Source organism: Frankliniella occidentalis, unplaced genomic scaffold (assembly GCF_000697945.3).
Source record: "Frankliniella occidentalis isolate FOCC.00 unplaced genomic scaffold, Focc_3.1 Scaffold72, whole genome shotgun sequence".
Taxonomy (NCBI): Eukaryota; Metazoa; Arthropoda; class Insecta; order Thysanoptera; family Thripidae; genus Frankliniella; species Frankliniella occidentalis.
Genome location: NW_026267202.1, coordinates 499863 through 500540, shown reverse-complemented (window position 1 = coordinate 500540; position 678 = coordinate 499863). Strand labels below are relative to the sequence as shown.

General features: G+C 61.4%; 1 protein-coding gene across 1 annotated transcript in view; it reads left to right on the top strand.

Annotated features, from left to right (window-relative positions):
- The window catches only part of LOC113210415 (glutamyl-tRNA(Gln) amidotransferase subunit B, mitochondrial), a 15669-nt gene that overhangs the window by 4676 nt on the left and 10315 nt on the right, over positions 1-678 (top strand). The window lies entirely within an intron of this gene.

The following is a 678-nucleotide window of genomic DNA, read 5'->3' as shown; positions in this document are numbered from 1 at the left end:
CTTGAGAGACTGAGGATCGAAACTTGTGCAAAAATAATTTGCCTGTCCGGACGTGGGGGCGGAGGCCAAGCGGGGGCGGCGGGGGGCGTGCACCTCACCCCACCCCCGCCGGCGCACCTCTCTGCCCGCGCGCAACACGCCTGGCTGTAGGAATCGCAATGCCGATCCTGTGCCTTGCGGTTGTTGTGTGCCAACTCGGATCGATATGCGGTGTGAATAAGCGTGAGGTTGTCTCTGGCGCTATTCGCAGGCAAGGCAAGGCCGTGCGGGTGCGGGTGCGGGCGGGGTGCGGGTCGCCGCTTCTCCCTGCAGAACAAATGTATTCGCAGCTTGCGGTTTCCTTCGAAAACGTCGTTTCTCAGGTTGAAATGCCCCCCCAAAAAGTTGGTGTGATTTTTCGTAAGCCGCGATAGACGTTCAACCGTGCTTCGCGCGATAGTCTTATTTTGTCACAGCAGTGACTCTCTTCCTCCCTTTTACATTCCGCACGGTCTGTGCGCTTCTCCCTCTGCGCCATATCCTTGTGCCATCTCGGTGATGCCTGCGCGCGCCTGCGCGCTAGATTAGCATGGGCGGGGTGGGGCGCTGGGCAGCATCGGCCTGCACCAGGAGCCGCTGTCGCCGCACAGCGTGTACAGCCCGCACAAGAGCCTGTCGCCGCACGACACGCAGGCCTGC